At 47.4% G+C, this 22,840-nt stretch overlaps 1 long non-coding RNA gene across 2 annotated transcripts; it reads left to right on the top strand.

The window, feature by feature from the left end:
• Nucleotides 1-22,434, top strand: LOC136403623 (uncharacterized). 2 transcript variants are annotated; one of them, XR_010751160.1, is made up of 4 exons: nucleotides 1-283; nucleotides 9,203-9,248; nucleotides 18,499-18,637; nucleotides 19,055-22,434. It is a non-coding gene; the product is annotated as an uncharacterized lncRNA (long non-coding RNA). The 2 variants fall into 2 exon arrangements; XR_010751161.1 differs by having other exon boundaries at nucleotides 18,902-22,434.
• The last annotated feature ends 406 nt before the right edge of the window (nucleotides 22,435-22,840 follow it).

The raw sequence follows: 22,840 nt of genomic DNA, 5'->3' as shown, positions 1-22,840 counted from the left end.
GGGAGGCCGGGCGCAGCCCGGTGGGCTCTGTGCTCTCTCTGCAGAGGATATTCTGCGCCCCCACCCCATCACTTGGATCTCGTCTGGGGAAGGTGGGATTTTTTTCTGAAGTCTGCCCCCCACCCCACCCCACGGAGAAGGATTGGAGCCTGGGCTCCAATCAAGGCGGAGGCTGCAGGGCCCGCGGGACACCCCCCCACCCCTTGCCCCGCGCACGCCTCCCGGGAGCCCTGGAAGGCGCAGCCCCGGGGGACCTCCTGCACTCCGGGAGGAGGCAGCGGCGGTGAGTCTCCCCTTTTTCCTTCATGGCACCCCTCCCCCGGGCTAGGGCAGGGGCCGCGGCAGGTGGGTGCCCAGGCCCCCGGGGCTGAGAGGGGTGCGGGGCGCCCGCCCGGGGGGCGGGTGGGAACGGGAGCGGGGAGGTGGCGGCCAGGGAAGGGCAGCGCGCGGTTCTCCCGGGACCCCGTGTGAGACGCTAGTCTGGGAAGCGCGGTGGGGTGAGCTACCCCCGGCCCGCTCCCTGTCTCCGGAGAGGGGCGTGTTAGGGGAGGAGGTGGGATGGGGACGAGGCAGCCCCCCACCTCCCCGATGCTCGGGCTGGGAAATTAACGAGGCAGTTTGAAAGGCAGCCACCCCGCCCCCACCCCGGAAAGCCCGTTCGGGAAACTGACTCGCTGCGTGACCCCGATATCAATGCCATGCGGAGAGCAGGCCGCCTGCTTGCGGGTCGGCGCCCTCCGCGCCCACCTCTCCACGTGCGCCCGGGGCAGCTCCGGCACGGACGGGGGCCAGCGCCACCCTACTGCGGACGTCCGGAAGAGCCGGGAGGATAGTCCCCAGGGAGTTACCACCTCCCCAAAGTAAAGTTGGCTGCCCCCTCCCTCCTTCCCTTCCTTCCTGGAGCAGGCGGCCATAGCACGTTGGCTTTAGCTTTTGCTGGGCAGAAGTCCGAAAAACTGGGTTCCGGGTGGGGATCGGGGTGTCAGGGTCGCAGACTAACAAAGTTGCTCTGGCATAAGTTGGGGGGGGGGGAGCAGAAGGCATTTTGATTTGGGAGTGGGGGAAGTGGCGTTTCTGGTTTCTCCTGCTTCCAATCCCGTCGCGAGGAGCGCTGGAATGTGCCGCTCAGATCCTTTGAGGACACATCCATATTTATAATTTATTTTTAGGAGAAGTTGTGAAAAAAGGAGGGGGTTTAAGGTAGGGAGAAAAGGTGTATGTGAGGGGGTGGCCTATCAGAACCCAGAGGCTAATTGAGCTATTAAGATGGAAATAATTTCCCCCACTCTGGGCTAGCAGCAAATTTGACTTTAATGAGAGACAATTAAGGGCACAAATAACTAAGCTTCAGTCGGGTGGGGTGGGGATGGGGGTGGAAGTGTACCAGGCACCACAGGCGTGCCTTTCGCGCTTTGCTAAGGGACATTTTGGGCGCCCAGCGTCTTACCTGGGAACATTTCAGGCCCAACTGTGGGTCTGGGGGCAAGAAAGGCAAAAGATGCCCCAGTGGGGTAGGCAGATATGCCCCCTCCCTACCAGGACCCCAGCTTTTCTGTGACATGAACCTGTAATGATTCCTTCAGTTATACAGGATTCTTCAAAATCCTGGCTCCGGCACAGCCTGCCCCCGGTGCTGTGAGCTGGGGAGGGGTCACTTCTCCAGAAAGGAGATGTTGAAGGCTGTGGTCCCAGAATCGGGGTTTTGAGGGCGAGATGAGTTTATGTTTTATCCAACTGGCCCACAAAGTCCCGCTTTTGGGGTCATTCTCAACAGCGAGGGATTCAGGTCCCAGCAGCCCCTGCAAAGGGAGGGAGGGAGGGAGGGAGAGAGCTGACACCCCTAGGCTGTGCCTCTAAAAGTCAGAGGAAAGGGGGGAGTTTTACTACTTTTGGTAAAAGTGAAAGGCTGTTTTGGGGAATGTTCTTTTGTGTGTGTGGATGTGGATATTTCCTCAGTTTGTTGAACCTGCTGTATTCAAGGGCCTCTTTGCTTAGAAGGCCAAAAAGAGATTTGAGAAGGCAGAAGTACAATTTTTTTTTTTTTTTTTTTTTTACCCAGTGGTTTGATGAGATGTTTTCGTGGACAGGATTTGAAGGAAATGAATGGCACATGGGTCACATCAAAGCATTTGACACCCCCAAAATCAAACACCACTGAAACCATGAATCATAATTAGATTTGCCTTTAGATTTGTCAGAGGAGCAACGCTCCGCTTGCTTCCGTGTGGAATCACACTATTTCTTTGCAATTCTTTGCTGCCTCACTCTAAGTCATTTTATAAGAAACTCTGCATGATATGTTCACAGGGTATTTTCTAAGGCAAAGGTGAATAGTAGGGGACGAATATCCCTCCCAGAACATGAACCTTATTACGTTGTATTGATTTACACACACACACACACACACACACACACACCCCTGCTCTCCATTTGTAACCTACGGACATCCACGTACCTGAAGTTTATTTGCAAACCTGGATTTCAATCAAGTGTTCACAACAGGGAATAGAAAAGTAAACTGGACCTGAAAAGTTTTTGAACACAACAAAGTCCTTGATGGAAGGGTCAGTGCTTAGTAGACAGGGCACACAAGACACACGATGACAGTCGCACTCCCCCGGCCCTGGCAAAAGCAGTGTTTTACTGCCACAGTCCTTTCTCTTTGTTATGGGACACGATGAAACAGCACAATTTTCAAGAGCCCACAGTTCCAGTGAAGCTGGGCGATGGGAAATTGTCACGTTGTAAAAGAAATTGTGTTTGTGCTTTGCTGAATTGTCACCGCCGTCAGAGCACCGGCGGGCTGTCAGATCCTATTTGCTCTGCTAAATAAGGATATCTCACCAAATTAGCCTTTAATGATACTTCTACAAATAGGGGCGATTTCCGTGAATTACCCAGGCTGGAACACTGAATGTTGCGCCAGGACCCTGAGCTGAAATTGAGGCGATGAAGCCATACGTTGAAATGACTGAATTGTTAAGTGTGGAAAATCAGGCAGGCTTTAGTGCTTAGTGTCACATGTGAGTGTTTGCTCACTATAGTCACTGCTTAAATTCAGCTCTCTGAAACTGGGCATGTAATTATGAATATACATTTAGCAAACGTTCACCCCTCTCAGCCTGGAAACAAGCAAAGCAGTATGATGAAGAGATTATAAATCAGTACTTTGCAAGTGAGAAGTCGTCATTAACTCGGGCGAAGAATCACAGCTTCTTTTCACATTCTTACCACCACCCCTCCCCCGACCTAATAAGGAAAAAAAAAAACTCAACATGGAACTGATGCACACACCTATTACATTTTGCCTTTTCTCCTTTTTTTTCATTTTCTGCGTAAAATTCATTAAGCAGTTGCTATCCCCTTCCTCCCCCAAGACTTGTGGATTTAGGGGGAAAAATAGCAACTCTGAATTTCGTTCTTAGCCATACACATAGCAAATCTCATTGCGAAAAAACTTTTTTTTTTCAATAGAAAAGAATATGGTCTAGCTGGGGGTAAAATTTTTAAAGGTGCTGCTGCCGTGAAACCAATACTTCCTTAAAAATAAAACCTGCATGTCTGACTCAAACAAATGAAAGCTGGAAAAGTCCCCACGAGGGAGGGAACACTCCCTGTTTCTTGTTTCCTAGGCCCCCTCCCACCTTATATTAAGAACAGAAAGAAGATTGCCAGCTAATAAACTTACAGCTTCCTTATAGATTGGCTCCCCCTCTTTTAATTGGGTTTGTAGAGTAAATCCAGCTACTTTAGGCATGAGACTAGAAAATTAGTCTGATGGAAAAGTTAGGGCCAACTCCGTACTTAAAAATCAATCACTGGTCAGAGAAACAAGGGCCCATGCTAACAAAAGAAAACACTTGATTAGAGTTACTGAAGTGGGAACTTTCCTTTCTTGCCCAGCATCCCAAACTCAGGAAAAGGTGAAGTCTTTTTTGCTTCTTATTTTTGGAATGAGGTGAAAATGAACCCTGAATAAAGACACCCACAAGAACATGATATAAACAACCGTGGACTTCTCAGGCCTAAGTAGCCGTGCAGGCTTTTCAGGCCAAACGGTGGGTGTTAAGTAGAGTTTGGAACGAGTGGAATTGGGGGCGGGGGTCCTTTCATTACCCCGAGCCCCCAGCCCTCCTCATGGTCTCTTGTCATCACAGGCTGTTTTCTTGACGTCCTCAGCTGTAGGGGGCATAAGCAAATCTCTGCAGAGCCTAAAAGTTTCTGATTTGACATCATCTTCCTTATATAAAGCATTTGAGTTTAAGGACCCACAAAGCCAAATTGTTTCTCAGTGTCCTTGAATGGCCGCACCAGTAGGTGAAAGGGAGACACACCTAGAAAATGAGAACTCGTGTTCGTGTCACCAGAAAGCCATTTAAAAAATGCATTGGGCAGCCGGGGGCAGCTGCAGCCTCTGGCCGAGGACTTGGCGCCGGCAGGGAAGGAGTGAGTGGCTGGCCGAGCGGCGGTGAGCTGTGCGGCCTGGTGTGAAAGTTTCCTCCGAGGTGTGCCGAAAGCCAGGCTGTCTTGTTGGACTCGTGGGTGAGATCAGTGCCCAGGCCTGTTGGCATCTCTGTCCAAGACGGCCTGGACTGCTGCCAGGGCAGGCCTGAACGTGGCCTTAGAGCCAACACCAGAGCCCAGACAAGCCCCAGACCGGTGCTCAGGGGTCTTTGCCCCTGGGGCCCAGCCTGCAGCGTTTCTTGGCCTAAATGAGGGGCGCTCGGCTCCCCAGGGCGGCCTTGTCTGCGACTCTGCAGGGTTTACTGTGCGGTGACCACGTGGGCTCGGGTGAGGGCAGAACCCGCTTTGCTAAAGGGAAACAGATGAGGCAGGCTCCGAGCAAATCTGCCTGTGCAGGAGCAGACTCGAGTCTAGAAAGTTTGGGAGCAGAGCTGTGCTTTTGCAGCCCAGGCTGAGACCCTGCTCGCCAGAGATGGGGCTTCCCAGCGAGCCATCTGCTTGGGCTGGGCCGAGGGTGAGGTGCAGAGGCAGCGACAAAGCAGGCCCACGGCCGAGCTTTCTGCAAGCTGCCTGAGCGTCTGTCTGTCCATCCGTCCGTCCGTCCGTGTGCTCCTGCCAGCAGGCCTCCCTCCACCAGGGAGCGGAGGGAGCCCCCTTGTCACGCAGGAAACCCCGGGCTGAGAGTACAGGGTTGTAGCTTTGGAATGGAAAGGAGGGGGCTTTAAGGGACCATCACTGGGCCAGCTGGGCCGATGAAGGGACTTCCATCTGAGGCCCCTGGGACTATGCCGAGAGAGAGTGAGAGTGAGATTGAGAGAGAGAGAGAAAGAGAACTGGATGAGCAGTCTGGAGTAAAAAATGCAGGAAATCCGCCTGCCCTGCCTTGGCAGCAGAAAGAACCCGCTTGGGGCAGGTGCACCCGGCCCTGAGTCAGCCACTCCCACGGGACTCCCATTTGGCCCCAGTAACTAGACGCCAGGCCACCAAAAGGCCTCGTGGGTTCCTGATTGCATCTCAGAATGGTATTAAAAGGTCCAGCCTGGGCACTCGCAGGCCTTGCCATATTTAGCCTTAGGTTCACCCAAAGAACATTTTAGGTGCTGCTTGAAAGAACAGATCTGGTTGCCGGCTGTCACATGGCGAGTGTAGAATCGCTCCCTCGCAGGCCTGGCCCAGACAGTGGCTGGGTGCTCGCCCGTATCTGTGCCAGAGTCCCCGCCAGAGCGCCAAGGCCACACGACAGGTGTCAGTGATCCAGCAAGCGCCCGGGTAGCTGCTTCTGTGTCGGGAAGGCATTTTGCCCCGTTTTCGTCCTGTTAGTGATAAGGATGCCTCCATTCACAGAACTCACAGAGGCTGTTTTCAGTTCCTCTCTTCTGCGATGGCCCAGTATGATATGCCAGCTTGCTGAGTGAGCAGCCTCCTCCTCTGGTGTCAGTGGCTGGTGGAGAGGTTAACCCTTTCACAGCCTGGGGTGCTGGTGGGTACAAGGGGCTCCTGCCGATTGAGACTTCAGAGGCCACATGCCCAGGGGAGCCACTATCCTGGACTCCTTAATCCCTAGTTGTTAGTAGTGGGACCTCAAAGATGGCACATGGCCATTAGCTGTGATTTTCGCCTGTTTCCCCCTATCAACGATAACCACTACTCTCCCCTACCCAACCCTTCACCTTTTGGTTGGCTGGACAGCTGTGGAAACAGCTGCTTGCTTTCCAGACATTTTCATCTGGGTTTCCCAGTTGACTGACTTTCCCACATTGCAGGGGAGGAGGTACTGATGGACTCGTGGTTCTCTCAGGACATTATTGAGAGTTTGAAATAACCATTTGGGGTCTTGGGGAATGTCACAGTCTCTGGCAAGTGGCCTGGCATTAGGGAATGATCTGTAACCTGCTCTGGGGTTCCAGATCCTGGTTCTTCTGAGCATAGAGGAGGCGCATCTGTACTGAAGCCACTGTGTGGAAAGGCATTTAGCCCAATGAGTACCAGCCAATCATTACCAGCCTTTGGGAGCCTGGGTGGAGCCACCGTACACCAGGAAAGCCTTGGCTTGTTGAAAGTTTGCTCTAACTTTGTACATTTTTTCCTTTTTAGTTTTGGCTCTTGGTTCTCAGAGAGCCACCACTTCCTGCCCAGCTGGTTCATTACCGCAGGGAAAATGAGGGACTTTTGGGGGCAGATGTGTTTCCATTCCACTATCATAATGCCCCTAAAAATCCTTATTGCTCTTGCAGTATTCCTCGGGGGTCACTGGGCTGGCCCTGCACAGCTGGGAAGATGGCAGGTCTGAGCTCCTCCAGCAACTAAAGAAAAAGAGAAAGATGTTCCTCCCCCTACCCTCCAGTTCTCTCTTCTGGTCCCTGATAGGTCTCCCCTCAACAGCGCTCAGAACTGGTTACCATCACAAAAAAGAAAAAGATGTCATCCGCAAACACAGGTGGCTAAGCATGCTCTTTGCCCTGCAGGGGCAGGATCTTGGAGGTCAGGCCTGGGAAATGGGGGGCTGTGGCTACCGTCCGCATTTGCAATGGGGGTTCCTGGGGGGAGGTGGGGAAAGTGAGAAAGAAACAAGTGCTGCCTGTTTGACGAGGCGAATTTCACATTCAGCCTGGTCCTTTCCAGCAGTGCCTCTGGGAGCCTCACCTTGGCACGGGCCCCTGGACAGAACTGGCTTGCTTACTCACAACCTGAGACAAACCACCTCCCCACTGTCTGCCTCAGTTTCCCTATCTTCCAAGGGAGGGGCAACACCCTGTGCTCTGGTCTCAAAGGGTTCTTGGTTGTTCCAATGTTGTAATGAATTCAAGTGATACACCAGCTTCGAAGGTTCTTTGAAAATGGGGCAGTGAAAGCGTTCAACGTGGCAAGTGTTAGTTAGTGCTGATCTTTATTAATACCTGCCTGATACCCTGAGACAACTCGACAGGAGGGGAGACTGTGGCCCCACAGTAAGCTCTGGTTCCTGGAATCAGCCACCCAGAGCTCTGCCAACTCTTCTCTGTCACCCCAGGCAAGTGACTCAACCTCTCTGGGCCTCCATTCCCCCCCCCCCCCATTCAGGAATGGAAGTTTCCCAGCTCTGATGTGCCCATCCATCTACTCAGTGATTTTAAGTGGTACCTGGCTAAATTATTCTAATAAGTATTTTTTGTACAACTGATTTCTACTCGAGGCAAGCAGTTAGATTTCAATTTTGGGTAGAACTAGAGGACCCCACTTTTTTTTTTTTTTTTTGCTTATTTGTTTTTACATCAATTTATGTAAGTAAAAAAGGGTGAATTGCTTGAAAGAAAAATATTAAAGAGTACAGGTGGTTTGAGGATAGAGCAGAAATCAGGTTGGAAGTGTGTAAAATTACCCAGTGTTCTTGTTTGTTTAGGGATTTTCAAGATGACTCCATGCAGCTGGGGTGGGGAGGGGTGGGACAGAAGGGTGGGCTGCCAGTTCAAATCTGTGGAGGGCTCCGTCCATGACAATCTGGCTGTCACATGTCTTCCCATCCTTGCTTGCCAACACCAATGAGACAGAGCCCCTTGGACCTCTGCCCTACACCCACCCATAGCTCTTATTTGCCTCTTAATGTTAGGCCCACGATGCCCCAGCAACCTCCTTCCCGGCCAGGGCATCTCTTGGGCCTCAGTTTTCTCAGTGAAATGGGGAGAATAGTAAACCCTCTGCCTCAGAGCAGGGGCTCGGTTCGGCAGCTCTGACTGTTCCCAAATAGGGCACCAGCAGCCCTGGGGGGGAGGGCGGGGGACACAGCAGTGCCCTTGGCCTGGAGGGACTCCCCTCCAACGGGCCACCCTGTGCGTGGCTGGGGCACCAGCTCCCCACCCACCTCCTGGGATGGTTGGTGGCTTTGAGCAGGAACAGCAAGCACGGGGCAGGGGCAGACTACTGTTTTACTTTCTGCAGTGTCACAGGAGAGGGTGGCATTGGGGCCCAGCTGGCCAGCTGGGGCGGACACCTAGAGGTCAGCAAGTGGCTGCCAGCCCAGCCGCCAGAGCACAACCCACACCCACCCTGCCCAGCAGCATGCCAGATGTGGGCTGGGTCCCCGAGGCACCCCTTAAATGCCTCCAGCCTACGACATGGGAGGACCTCCGGTGAGGAAAGCCAGGAGAGGGGGGAGATGGTTTCTGCTGATTCTGGGGCAGAGTGCTCTGACCGGACACCTGCTTCTTGCCTCCTTTCACTGGGCGCATGTCTGTTGAGGACCCATGTGTGCAAAAGCACTGTGACAGGTGCCGGAGGTACAGCAGTGAGCAAACAGCCCTGCCCTCGTGGCTCCCAGTTGAGTCGGGGGAGACAGATGAAAGAGGAAGCAAAGAAAGAAAATCCCATGTGATGGGGGAAATTCCACACTGTACACTTGGCGTTAGCATGTCAGGGAAGGGCGTGCATATGTGCCTGTGTATGCACATGTGCATGTCAGTAATGTGTCCACGCCCGGGACACACAGCTAGATTAAGGACACAGACCTGGGGGCCAGATGTCCCCTGTTTGAATCTGGATTCTTCTACTGACTGGTGTGTGACCTCAGGTGACCTTGGGCAAGTTCCTACTTTTCAGTTTCCCTGTCTAGGTGCTAGAATAAAAATCTCTACGTGATAGGACTGCAGCGAGGATGAAATAAGCCGGCGTCCCTAAAGAACTAAGGACAGTGCCTGGCATCGACCATGTGCTATATAAGTCTCAGCTCTTATCTAAGAATAACAAATGTGCACTATTCTTATAGGAGGCAATGCAGCAGTCACGGCCGGCTGAGAACACGGGTAAGATTGGTGAGTGCATCCTCCCTGCTAAGCACTTTACACGCTTCCTCTCACTAACCACAACCAGCCCTCAGCTGGGCCTGAGCATCTCCTGTTCTGAGGCTCAGGCAGGTGGAAAAATGTGTCCAGTGTCCCCAGCTGGACAGGTGTTTGACTCCAGGTGCAGGGCCGGCTCCATGGTTGGGGGCCTGCACTTGTTTTAATGCTCTGCTGCTGTTGTCTTGAAATTCTTAATAATTTTGGAACCAGGAGCCCTGGGTTTTCAAATTATGGAGCCAGTCTTGCCCAGATCTGACTTATTCCAAATCTGCCACTCATAACTCCCACCATCCATATATCATACAGACAGGTCCAGAGTCAGTTCCAGATCATCAGTCCTCGGGTCACGACAGTCTCGACATACGACGTTTTGAGTTTACAATGCTCACTCCAATAAAAACTTAAAAATATTGAGACGTGAGTGTCTCAGCTTACGCGTTAGCGCCATACTTACGGACTACTTGGGTGAACTAGTTCGGTTGTGTGCAGCAGAAGAATACGCAGTAACGCGGCCATATGAGTGAGGGAGTTGGCATCCCCCAGTACACTTGCGCCATTTGGACTGTTAAAAGTGCAAGTGTTCCATTTGTGTTAGGCTAGGGCAGGTGTAGTCAACCTTTTTATACCTACCACCCACTTTTGCATCTCTGTTAGTAAAATTTTCTAACTGCCACCAGTTCCACAGTAATGGTGATTTATAAAGTAGGGAAGTAATTTTACTTTACAAAATTTATAAAGCAGAGTTACAGCAAGTGAAAGCATACAATAATAATTACTTACCAAGTACTTTATGTTGGATTTTCACTAAGTTTGGCAGAATAAATCTTTATAAAACACCTTAATATAGTTAAATCTATCTTTTTATTTATACTTTGGTTGCTTCGCTATGGTGGGCGGTAGGGACCAGGTTGACTACCACTGGGCTAGGGTGTGTTTCTACTTACACCAAAATTCAGGTTACATCACTGTCGTAGGGACAGAACTGCGTCGTTACCCGAGGACCCCCTCGTACAGTGTTTAGTGTGGGACTGAAATTCTGGGGAGAATATGAAGATTTATTTGGGAGCTGAATTGTCCAAGTATGTACTTGTTTGTCTGTTGCCCCTATTAGAAAGCAGGCGGGGCAGTTGCCAGGGTCAGAGGCCCCAACCCACTCATTACTATATCCCCAGGGCCTAGCATGTACTAGCTGCTCAGTTAATAGTTGTGATACAGTTAGTAAATGGGAGGCTGCTCTATCTCCAGAACCAAACCTATTGAAAAGACACCTTCCAGGAAAGCAGGTTGTTGATGGTACAGTGGCAGTCCTGGCCACCTCAGCAGGCTCTCTGCACAGCCCCCAAAGGGTGTGGAGACACAAGTCTCTTCTCCTTGCCCCAAACCTGTTTGCCAAAAGCTAGAGCAAATTCCTCTTTCACAGGTTCTGGTGGGGAGCTCAGAGACAACATGAGTATTGAAAAGCACGGGGGCCTGGATTCCTGTGCTCCTGCATTGGGGGAAATGTAGCGTTCAGCAGAAAGAATGCTCGGGTTTTAGTTCTGGGCAGGTTTCGTGTCATCGTCAGGGGGCACAATTTCCTGAACCGATAAGTGAAAGTTTGGGTTTTTGGATTAAATGTCCTTTTTTCCTCTGAAATTAGAGTTTTTCAATATTCTCAAAGCTCCAAATTATAAATATTACTAAGAAGCAAAGAATAATCTCAAAAGCCTTTCAGGGATTTATAACAATAATAAACATTTAGACGATTTTTGCCAACTGTTTGCAAAGGTGTTATCTCCCTTGCTTCTGATAACCCTGTGAAGTAGGGGTTACCATCCTCATTTTCTAGATAACATCATAATCGCCAACACATGTTGGATACCAGGCACTTGACATGTATGAAATCATTTTAGTTGCACACGCAACATATTTATATAAAAGAGGCACTGTTACCATCTCTGGCTTACTGATGAGGAAATACTTAGAGAGAGGAACTGACTTGCCCAAGGTCACACATCCAGCCTTTGATCAGCTGGGCTTCAAGTCCAGATCTCCCATCCCCAGGGCCAGTAATTCAGTATTTTAGATGTCGCGGGCCACATGGTCTCTGCCACAGCTGTTCCACTCTGCCATTGTAACAAAACAGCTGTAGATAAACATACAAATGAATAGATATGTCTGTGTATTCCAATAAAACTTTATTTACAAAAATAGGAAGTGGCTGAATTTGGCCCACACACTAGACTTTGCCCACCCCTGTTCCAGACCCCAATACCTGCCTTTCAGTTAAGAAAAACGTGGCCCTGGCGATGTTCTTTGCCACCTTCTCTCCCTACCTGGGAGGTGACTAAGAGTTATGTTTCAGAACAAAGACAACTGGCTCTGGAGAAGTTGAGTAGGCCTCTCTTTCCTTGAAAGAATTACGATGCTCTTGGTATTTACAGCTGTAAGGACTTACTAGTGACTGCCACAATGGCACACCATGGGGATTTTTAAGTGGTAACTTCAATAGCTGTCAACTGAGTAGCTTTTAAAGTTGTAGAAGTGCTATAATTTAGGAGAATACAGTTGTACCTCACCATAGCATGGTGTACTTTTCGTGGACTCAGTGTACTACGGATTTTTTAATTGTATATATCTAATTTCGTATCGCAAACTTTTTGCCATATTGTGGAATTTTGCGGTATATAGGTATTTTTTTATATATTTATTATTTTAATTATTTTTGCAACAGAATAAGCATTTTCTAGCCTAAAAAATTGAAAACAATATAAAAATATTAATTAAAACATATTAAAAGAATATTAAATCGAAATAAAGCCTTAAAAATATATAAATAATTAAATATAAGGCTGCTACTTCACGGATTTTTGCTTGTCACAGAGGGTTCTGGAACCTAGCCCCTGCAATAGACGAGGGATCACTGTACCTCAGTGGGGTACTTTGGCTTTGGAAAGGTCATCTTCTCAGAGAATTAAAAATATCTCCCCTGGCCGGTTGGCTCAGTGGTAGAACGTCAGCCTGGCGTGCAGAAGTCCTGGGTTCGATTCCCGGTCAGGGCACACAGGAGAGGTGCCCATCTGCTTCTCCACTCCTCCCCCTCTCCTTCCTCTCTGTCTCTCTCTTCCCCTCCCGCAGCCGAGGCTCCATTGGAGCAAAGTTGGCCCGGGCGCTGGGGATGACTCCTTGGCCTCTGCCCCAGGCGCTAAAGTGGCTCTGGTCGCAACAGATCGACGCCCCGGATGGGCAGAGCATCGCCCCTTGGTGGGCATGCCAGGTGGATCCCTGTCAGGCGCATGCGGGAGTCTGTCTGACTGCCTCCCCATTTCCAGCTTCAGAAAAATACAAAAAAAAAAAAATCTTAAGGCACACACAAAAAAAAAGGTAGCCAGAAGTAGGGGTGGCAGTTGGGTGTGGGGAGAGGGTGGAGGAGATTGGGGCAGGGGGATTTCCCAGGAGGCAGGAGGCTAAAGCTTAAGGATTCCTGTCAGGAGGGCATAATTTTTTTAAAATAGTTTTATTGAGATATAATTTACTTAAAATACAGTTCACCCATTTGCAGTATATAATTCAGTGGCTTTGAGTATATTCAGACTTAGGTGACCATCATGACAGTCAATTTTAGATTTTTGTCACCTCAGAAAAGAAACTCCATACCCTTTGGCATTGCCCTCACCCCTAATTCTCCAACACACCCCGTCTCCCACCCTAAGCAAGCACTAATCTACTTTCTGTCTATAGATTAGTCCATTCTGGCTATTTCATGTAAACGGAAATCATGAAGTATGTCACCCCTTGTGACTGGCTTGTTTCAATTAGCGCAATGCTCTCAAGGTCCATCCACGCTGTAGTGCATTCCTTTTAATGGCTGAATAATATCCACATTTCTGTTTCTCCATTTGTGTGTTGGTAGACATTTTATTTACACTTTTTGGCTTTTATGAACATTGGTGTGTAAGTTTTTGTGCGGACATAAGTTTTCAACTCTTGGGTCTATACCTAGGAGTGGAAATCCTGGGTCGTAGGGTAACTCCATATTTAACTTTCTGAGGAACTGCCTGAGACATGTCTTATATTGCCTTGTCCAATTTTGTATTCTGGAAATTTCCTACCACTGAAAGCAGAGAAAACACTATAACAAGCACCCCATACTCATCATCTGGTTTCAACAGGTATCAACTGTTGTCCGTTTTGATTCTTCAGCCTTTTCTCCTCTACTTTATTCCCCACTAAGTAGTTGGAAGCTAGTTTAAACACTGCAGTTTATGTTGTTGACTTGGCTGAGAGGTCAACATTTTCTTTTGCCCCAAACCTTCAGTTCAAATCTCCTACAACCACATCCTTGTGTGAATGGAATTTGGGGAGGATGGAGGGATTGGGGCAGGATCTAGGGTGGGTCATTATGCGGTGGAAAAGGAGTAGCCCCTGAGTGAAGCAGGACTGGCTACATGATGTTCAAAATGAGAGTCTGGAACCCTTCGTTCAAGAATTATTAAAATAAGTTCAAGATGACAACAGCAGAGCATCAAAGTAAACATTGACCCTATGTAACTGCAAGGGTCATGTGCCCGTGGGGCCAGCAGAAGGCTGCCCAAGCAGAATTGAGTCATTGGACACAGGGATTTGGAGTCTTTGGTGCCTAGGAGAGATATAGCAGCCCTTACCCCCAATCCCTGGACAGGTTCCAAGGAATGTTGGGTCTCCCATGTGGGATAGGGTTAAAACCCATTGCATTTGACTCTCCAAAAATAAGATAACCCCAGCTGACATGCAGGTTATAAGTATACTTTAAGAAAAAATAGCCATTTGTCTTAAGCCTTCTTCCCTAAGAGCTTACAGTTGTTTTACTTGGCTACACTGTTCTGTCCTGGACTCTGAGTGTACTCTGATATCACAGCAAATGACAGGGCTGCAGTCTTCAGAACAGAGGCCCACTGGTTAGCAAACAACCCAGAGCAGCGGGAGGACCAGAAATGCCCATTAGAGGCAGGTGGCCATGGCAGGCATTGGCAACCAGTCATGGCACCCGATCCCTCCCAGCTTAGACAGAGCTCCATTATCCTTCTCTAAGAGGAGCCTCTCCCAACCAATTGAACCTTATTTTTTTGCATTTATCTAGACTTTCAACCCAAGAATTCATCCAGAGACTTGGATCCTTCAGTGTGTCAGGATGCCACCCAAGGAGGCACTTAGACTAACGACCTTGTCATATGTATGCAACACGACTGGGAAGAGGGAGGAGAGGGACTCATTGAGGAGAGAACAAATAAGGATATTGCAGCTCCTCCTGTCCTCTGTAGGATATTCAGTGAATGAGTGAATGTTCACTTACTCATTCATTCAATTATTTGAGTTCCTACTATACATAAGAGGCTGTGTACTGGATGTGATCAATATAGTAGCCAACAAGACAGACACAGTTCCTCCCCATAGAAGTAGGAGAGGCAATCATTAGCCAGAGATGAACAAAACATTTTAAATGTGATCAAAGTAATGTAATAACAATTACAAAAAAAAATTACAACAGTAAGGTCTAAGTAAGCCCTGGCAGCTTTGGGGTTTATAGAAAGCTAGAGTACATGTTAAAACAAAGCCCAGCTCAACAGAGTGAATGCAGAAGTAGCATCACCAGGAGAAGGCTCCAGAGGTAGGTGGCTCTGTTTTTGTTTTTGTTTTTTCCTGCCAGCACTTTCTCTCCCACTTCCGGTAACAGACCTGACACCCAGTGGGAATATGGCTTAAGATGGCTGCTCGTAAGACCCATCACTCAGCTACAATAATTGGTCCAGGTGTGCACCCGTGACCCAGCACCACCAATCACAGCAGCCCACGTCTAAGCCCAGCTACAGTGATTGGTCCAGGTGTGGTCATGTGACCCAAATGGCCAATTCAGGATTGTCCTAACTGAAGCTGGTGGGAAGGTTGATTTTTTTGCCCTTTCCAGTACCCAAAGCTACCAGTGGTCCCAGATATTGAGGCCAGTAAGCAGAGAGAAAGAGAAATGAGGGATGGAATGTAGGTGGGGGATAGGAGAGAAAATAGTGCTGTGTCTGACTCTGGAGCCTTCCAGTCCCTAGATCCAAGAGCAGCTCAACCTCTCCCTTTCTCTGTAATAGCTGCTGGAAGGGATAGATGCCCCATTTTACCCCAATAAGATCAACTCTGGTTTCTGTGTTGCCCAAAGCATCCCAATTCCACACTTGGGGACTGTGTCCATCTTCGTGGATTATGTGAAAATAAAAGGGGCAGGTTATTCTCCCTCAGGTGTGCCTGCTTTAAGATAAGGTAAGAGATAAGGGAATCCCTAGAAACAGTGGTGGGATTCAGCTGGTTCGCATGGGTTCAGCAGAACCGATACCCAATTTTTTGTTGAGTTTCGTGAACCAATTGTTAAAATGACACTTGTAATCAGGGTTCTCTCTAAGGTGGGCCCTTGGGCAGCCGCCCAATGTGGAAATCACAAATTTCCATTCCTTACTCTTTTTGAACATTCATCTGTGCAACAGTGTATTCTAAGTGTCCGTAGTAATTAATGTTCATTCCGTCCATAGGTGAAAAAAAATTGAAAGTGAGGATGCCAGTCAAGAAGCAACATGGAAATATCTTAATAGTTTTATTGTTTTTTTTCAGATATTATTTAATATTTTTTCATTAATATTTTAAAACTCATAACAATCTAGTTTTGTGTACCTCTTTTATTGTCCTTATTTAAGTATTAAATGCATGAGATAATAAATGACCTTTTAGTATATCTTTTTTTTATACTTAAAATGGTTAAGGCAGAGAACTGGTTGTTATATTATTTGAGTCCCACCACTGCCTAGACACACCTCCTTGTGCCCATTCCCAATTAATTTCCCACTGAAATCAGAGCTAAACATTCCCACCCTGTTCCCTCTTGTCTCTCTCTCCCGGACCCAACACACACCCACTTCTCCCGCCCTGCTCTCCAGCGTGGACAGAGCATGAAGCTGGTCCTGGCCGCTGCGCCAATGCCCATGTTCAATTTGTAGTGATTTGTTTATGACTGTTCCTCCCATGAGTGGGGACCCAGGTCTCACTCATCTTTGCACCCCCAGCTGCTGACACACAGCAGGTTGGCAGCGAGCATGGGAAGGCGGAGGCGGGGAGGAAGAAAAAGGGGAGAAAGGGGAACTCATTCCTATTATTCTGGTCCAACTAGTGGTCACTTGGAAGGTCAAGTTTTGTATTGGTTTTTTCTGCTCCAATATCACCTTCCTGGTGCACTGCATTCTCCCGGTCCCCTTCCTGCCTCCTTCCATTTTCTATGCTTTCTTACTCTCCTAAGCTCCTTCCACTACCATCAGTTCTTCCCTATGTTCCATTTATTTTACTTACTATCTCTCACTGAAATGTCCCCTCTGGGTGGGCAGGCATCTTTGATTTGTCCTCTGCTATATCTTCAGCACCTAGAATTTTGCCTGCCACCTTGTAGATCAGGGGTCGGGAAACTTTTTGGCTGAGAGAGCCATGTATGCCACAGATTTTAAAATGTAATTCTGTGAGAGCCATACAATGGCCTGTGTATGTTACGCATTATCCAGTAAAAATTTGGTGTTGTCCCGGAGGACAGCTGTGATTGGCTCCAGCCACCTGCAACCATGAACATGAGCGGTAGGAAATGAATGGATTGTAATACATGAGAATGTTTTATATTTTTAACATTATTTTTTTATTAAAGATTTGTCTGCGAGCCAGGTGCAGCCATCAAAAGAGCCACATCTGGCTCGCGAGCCATAGGTTCCTGATCCCTGTTGCAGATGCTCAATAAATATCTTTAGAATGAGTGAATGCTTTTTGTTCACCAAAACCACAGTTCTGTGAAGTTTTTTTCTTAAAAGACCAAGTCAGTGAAGTATTCGTTTACTAGGGTTGCCATAACAAATGACAGTTGACACTTGAACAACGTGGATTTGAACTGCACGGGTCCACTCATACACTTTTTTTTTCTCCAGTAAATACCTTAACTGTTTTCAGTCCACGGTTGGGCATCCACGGAAGCAGAGGACCAACTGTGTGCATGGATTTGTGCCATTTTATATCAGAAACTTGAACACCAGCAGATTTTGGTATCCCAGGAGTCTTAGAACCAATGCCCCATGGATACAGAGTGACAACTCAGTTTTGAGGGAGTCAAAAGTTATACACAGATTTTATTTTACTATGCAGGAGGTCATAGCCCTAACCCGTGTGTTGTTCAAGCATCAACTGTACTACAAACTAAGTGGCTTAAAACAACAAAACTTAGTCATTTCACCGTTCTGGATGCTAGAAGTCCAAAGTCTGGCAGGGCCACGTGGCCCCAGCTACTCCAGGGGAAAATCCGTTCATTGCCTCTTGTCGCTTCTGGTGGTTCTGATATTTTCTGACTTGTGGCCACACCACTCCAATCTCGGCCTGTGTCTTCATACGTTTTTCTGTCTGTCTCTGCTTCTGTCTTTAAAGGATGCATGTGAGATTACATTTAGTGTCTATCTGGATAGTCCAGGATAAACAACTCATCTCAACCCTTAACTTAGTCACATCTCTTGCCATATAAAGTAATATGCACAGGTTCCAGGGATTGGGAAATGGGTATGTCTTATCTCTCTGGGGACCGCCACTCAGCCCATTACAGGTTATTTCCACAAAGACCAGAAAAGCAAAGATTCTGACCACCACTCCACTGGCCCCACAGATACGTAATGACAAGAGTATTATTGTTGTATTATGTTGCTCCAATCAGAGTGTGTAAATGATTTTTGAAACACCATTTTATGCTTTTTAATTATTCCAACTTTAAAAAATAATAACACGCTTATGATAAGAAAAATAGTACAGAAGAGTATAATGTGGGCAATAGAGGAACCCCTTTGTCATTTTTCTTTAACTCCTGTTGCACTTTCTAAAAGTAACCGCTATAGGCAGTTTGCATGATCCCCATAAATTTTCTAAGCATATTCAGGCACATACACTTTTTTCCTCATAACATTAAGAAAACCAGGGGTGTGAGAATATATCCTGAAGACAAGACACCCCTCCCACCCACCTCATTCTTTCTAGTGAGTTCTATACTTGCACCTATTTAACCTGTCCGCACTGGCCAACATTTCAGCTAACTCCAGGATTTTGCTGTTATAACATATATGCTCTTTGGCCTGTGTCCAAGTATACTTATAGGATACACTCCAAGAAGTGGAATTTCTCAATTGGAGGATATGTGCACTTTTCATTTCTACAGCTATTGCCCAGTGTCCTTCAAAAAGTTGATATCATCCCCACACCCACCAACAATGCACGTGTGAGGGTGCCTGTTTCCAGCCCCCCGCGCACACCCTGGCAAGGACACAGTGTGTCAGGGAAAGCAAATCCCAAATGAGGTAAGTAGATGTTTCTTGTGGGCCTGGGTGGGCGGGTGGACATGTTCCTCCGAGGTCAGCCCGGTAGCTTTCTGAGGCAATAAGCTGTTCAGAGTTCTCATGAGCCTGAGCTTTATAAACAAAGGCGGAGTTTGGGGAGGTGAGCCAGGACCGTGCAGCGAGAAGCGTTGTGAAACCCAGTATTTATTTCTCTAGTACAGTGAGAACTTAAATATGGTCAAAACATACTTTTCTTTTAATTTACACAAACAAATATGTTCCCAGGCTGACACCTCCGGTGCCAAGTTTCTAGGGGAAATGAAATTCTACTGTGAGATTATCAGCCACTTAGAGAGAAGATGAGAATGGAAAAGCCATGGTGAGTTGCTTTTATGCATCCAGAGCTGGGCTGCTGAGAGGTGTTGCTTTCTGTCTTAGTTGCAGATACAGCTGCCAGTAATTTCAGCGAACGAAACACGGACCTTGTAAAGGCCAGAGGACGGGGAAACACTCCAGTTTTGATAAAAGGAGGTCTGCTTTGCACCGAATTCTCCCTCCTGCTGGTCAGGAGATGCAAAGATATATCCCGAGTTGCTGATGAATTGTGGGAAAAGAAACAGGCCCAGTGTGAGTGGCCTTGCAAGGGCTGTGCTAATATAAAAACCAAACAACTTGAACCTGTTCCGAGAGGGGATTAAAGCAACATGTTATTGTGAGTGCTTAATTTATTGAGCTGCGGCAAGATCTGTAATGAAATACAGCCCTCGGAACTAATAACCTCCTGCTGCAATTGAACTTGACAATTAAGGAATATTTTCCAAGGATTTTTCTGGAACAGCTTAGAATTTCTTGTATCTGTGGTGGGATGCTTCTGAGCCCTCATTTTTCCAGGCAAGCTTTTTTTGTTTTTGTTTTAAAGAATGAAAGGCTGATGTCAATAAGGAAATAACTGACACTTTATTGAATGCCTTGTGTGCACCAGGCACTTAATATGCATTATCTCTAATCCTGACAACCCAATAACTCTTATTGGTCCCTATTTTACAGATATGAAGTTCCTAGGTGTTAAGTGATTTTTCAGAGTGACATTGTCCAAATCGTTAGCTACTAGCCACTTGTGGCTATTTATGTCTAAATTAGTTAAAAATTTAAAAATTCACTTCCTAGGTGTCACTAGTGACTAGTTCAAGTGCCCACCACTCACCATGTGTGGTTAGTGGGTACCACATTGGACAGCGCAGCTACAGACCATGTTGATGATTGTGGAAAGTTCTAGCAATCGGTGCTATTCCAGAGATTTCAGTGCTAGAAACTGGCAGGGCTAGAATTCAAACCAGAGCCAGTGGGCTTCGAAGGTAGCACTGTTTTATCATTACTCCTTGCTTCTTTCTTCTCTTTCTTTGTCTGAGAAGTAAGAACTAGAGCTGTGATTTTTTTTTAAACCCTGGCTGCACATTCAGATTACCTGGACTGCTTTAAAAAATATTGATGATAGGGTCCTGGCCCCAGAGAGTCTGACCTAAGTGTGATGGGGGGAAGGGCAGGCCTGAGGGGTTTTTATCATTTCTCAGGTGCACAGCCAGGATAGAGAGCAGCTAAATGAGCAGGTGCACCCTGTGTGATGGAAAGAACTGGCTCATCTGCCCTGAGGATGTGGTCCCTTGTGGACCCAGATGTGGGCTTCCCCTGGGGCCACATCTAAGCCTTTCTCAGACAGCTCGGAGTCCTTTCTGAAGGAAAGACTTAAGTGCTTTCTCACATGCTTCCTGCTTGATGGAGGGAGCATGTGAGGAGCTCTGCTTTCAGAAGCAGGCCTTGTCACACTGTCACGGAAGAAAGAAGATGAGGATGTAAAATCACAGAGACAAAGTGGAATCTGCAGTCCTGAATTTGAATCAGAAGCATCAGGATGAACCCATGCTATAATTTTCCTTACAGAATAAAGCATGTGTTTCCTAGCTCTGCCCACTGAAAAGGTGGGGAAGAATGACCGATTCAGTAGCAGTGAGCACCTCCAGGACTCAGAGCAGGGTCTCTAAACACCACTTCTAATGAGAAATCAGGGTTCTGTGCACATACGGCTGATTCCAGGTCTGAGGCAGGACAGGTGCAAGATGGACCTGGAACATTCTGTCACCCAGGTAGCATGGAAGCTCTCAAAGACTTCTGGGGTCATTTCAGAAAAGATGAAGGGGACAATGTGATAGGACAGCTGAACCAAGGTGGGACAGTTGGAGCATCAGTAAGAATAATAACTGCACTAGACTGAAATGTATTCTATACATCCAAATCTGAGTTCACTATGATAATTAGAAAAAAAGCATAAACTCATTTGTCATCTTTGGAGGATGTTAAGAATCCAACTCATTATCTTGAAAACTGTTGCCTGTGGTGGCAGAGTGGATAAGGCATCAACCTGGAACACTGAGGTTGCCAATTAGAAACCTTGGGCTTGCCTGGTCAAGGCACATATGGGAGTTGATGCTTCCTGCTCCTCCCCTCTTCTCTCTCTCTCTAAAAATGAATAAATAAGCCCTAGCCGGTTGGCTCAGCAGTAGAGCATTGGCCTGGTGTGTGGAAGTCCTGGGTTTGATTCCTGGCCAGGGCACCCAGAAGTGCCCATCTGCTTCTCCACCCTTCCCCGTCTCCTTTCTCTCTCTCTCTCTCTCTCTCTCTCTCTCTCTCTTCCCTTCCCACAGCCAAAGCTCCATTGGAGCAAAGTTGACCTGGGCACGGAGGATGGCTTCATGGCTTCCGCCTCAGGCACTAGAATGGCTCCGATTGCAATGGAGCAATGCCCCAGATGGGCATTACCCCCTAGTGGGCATGCCGGGTGGATCCCAGTCAGGCGCATGCAGGAGTCTGTCTCTCTGCCTCCCTGCTTCTCACTTCAGAAAAATATATATATAAAAAAAAGAATAAATAAAATCTAAAAAAAGAAAAAGAAAACTGTTAAATAAAAGGAGAGAATCAAGCATATCTCCTTTCTGGTATGAACCATACCTTACAGTAACCAAATAGTTGCTAAAGGAAGCTTCTTTTTATAGAAGTACAGTATTCCAGCTAACAAAGACAGAAGGATAGAATTTATTTGCCACCATTTTGCAACCTCTAATGGATCCAGTAATCATGAATGCTGCTAACATCACCAGACATTATGTGCCTTCGAAAGGAAAATACAGAACAGCTACTGGGAAATCATAAACACACACACACACACACACACACACACACAAACAAGCGTTAATCTAAGTAACTTCTAGATCTAACTACTGATTAATAAGAAATATAGGGCGAGAGGAACGTGTATAATACCAATATGGTGATGCAATAAGCAAAATCCAGATTCTGCAGAACAACCACCCCCGTTTCTCAACAAAGACATTGCAAGGGAAGAAAAAGACTGAGAGATGTAAAAAACATATCAACCAATCACAATGGATGAGCCTTGTATGGATCCCAATTTTAACCAACTGTAAAGAAAACAGTTATGAGACCACTAAAGAAATTTGAACACTGACTAGATATTTGCTGATATTAAAGTATTAGTTTTAGTAGGGGTGAAGGTGGTATAAACCCCACTCCGTTTTTTTGGAGTCAATACTAAAATATTGATATTTGCAAAAGAAATGACTGCTGTGTGGGTTTTGCTTCTAAATATCTGAGATGCAGGAGGAAGGGAGGGGTTGTAGATGGCACAAGATTGGCTGAGAGTTGGTGATTGTTGAAGCGGGGTGATGGGTAGGTGGGGTTTCTTGTACCATATACTCTATTCTTCTGTATGCTTCAAGTTTTTCATAATAAAAATAAGTTAAAAAGTGAAGGCCAGTCTTTTCCTTCCCTTCTCTCAAGGGTATTTGGTTGGTCTGCCTCCCCACTGCTGGCATCTCCGGGGCAAACCTGGGTAGCAGACATGCGCGCGCGCGCGCACACACACACACACACACACACACACACACACACACACACACATACCCTGTCTCCAAGACAACCAGTGAGGGGTTACAGCAGCATCCAAAAGGATCAGGCCAGCCTGCCATTGTCACATCAGATCCATCACAGTTTGTCCCTTTAGTCCTAGTCAGATCTTCACAGGGGGCACCCCCAACAGATCTACCTCCTTGTACCCCCCAAACACCTTTGCATCCCCTGAAGAAATAGAGGCTCCTTAGTATAGAGAACAGGACCCTGGATCAGATTTAGCTTCAAATTCTGACTTCTCCA

This window comes from Saccopteryx leptura, chromosome 4 (genome assembly GCF_036850995.1).
Source record: "Saccopteryx leptura isolate mSacLep1 chromosome 4, mSacLep1_pri_phased_curated, whole genome shotgun sequence".
In the NCBI taxonomy this organism is placed as follows: Eukaryota; Metazoa; Chordata; class Mammalia; order Chiroptera; family Emballonuridae; genus Saccopteryx; species Saccopteryx leptura.
The sequence above is the reverse complement of the archived record's forward strand: the minus strand, read 5'-3'. Positions and strand labels throughout refer to the sequence as shown.